Here is a 1,126-nt window from a genome sequence, read left to right on the forward strand (position 1 = left end):
ATACTATGATTCATGATATTAATTTGAAAAAAAATAATTTTTATTAATTAGTTTAATTGCATATGTATCAAAGCATTTTATTGTAATAAACAAATTAATTAGAAGTAAATGAAAATTAATTAGAGTTTCAATTTTATTTAATTATTTTATTCTAAAATAGTAGTTGAATATTATTATTATTTTTAGGGGTGTCAAAATGAGTTGATGGATTGGGATCAGACAACGATGATTGAAGGATTGAAGTCATAGAACGCGGTCAATGAATCATCGTTGGGTGAAGATAGTAGGATGATCGTAGCCAGATAAAGATGATCAGAGGGAGCAAAGGTGGTCAAAGGAACATATTTGAGTAATGATGATGTGGGGACTATAGTAGGGAGATTATGGTTAGCAGGCTAAAGTCATGTAATTGTGGTTGAAGGACATAATGTGTTTGGAGGGTAGAGGTTTAATGATGATGCTCAAATATTGAGAGTTGAACAACAACAGACTGACAACGATGGTTTGCATTGGTGACTTGACGACGATGGTCAGGCTATCATGATTGGACGATTGTGATCGAACGACATTATTGGACAACAATCATCCAATATCAGCTGTTTGACTATAGTAGTTGATGATGATAGTCCGATGTTGGATCTCTCACCAATTTCAAGTAAAGTTTTGAGTTCCCCCTCCACCTTCGTATAGAGAACGAATAGTTATTTATAGATTTTGAAGTGACATTCAATATAAATATATCTCAATATTATTAAATTTTTATGATCCTGGGCTCGTTGAATTCATCTCACTGAGATATTTGATTAACTATAAGCATGCAAAATTTCAAAATCATTTGGTCATTCAATTAATATCCCAAAGTTTACAATCATACTTCAACTATTTGATTTAGGCTCTTTTACAGTTAGATCTGATCATCTTTGCTGTAGATGGGTTCATCTCGTCGAAACCTTCAATTCGACTATAGCTTTGTTGAAATTGAATATTTCAAGATCCTAAATTTGATCCCATAAATTTTCAAAGAAAAATTTATATTGAGATTCGTACTTGATCGAGTGGATTATGGGGTGATGTATTAATAATAGCGAGTATTCTATCCATATATTAGCACTAACATAATACAGTA

Source organism: Dendrobium catenatum, unplaced genomic scaffold (genome assembly GCF_001605985.2).
Source record: "Dendrobium catenatum unplaced genomic scaffold, ASM160598v2 fragScaff_scaffold_716, whole genome shotgun sequence".
Taxonomy (NCBI): domain Eukaryota; kingdom Viridiplantae; phylum Streptophyta; class Magnoliopsida; order Asparagales; family Orchidaceae; genus Dendrobium; species Dendrobium catenatum.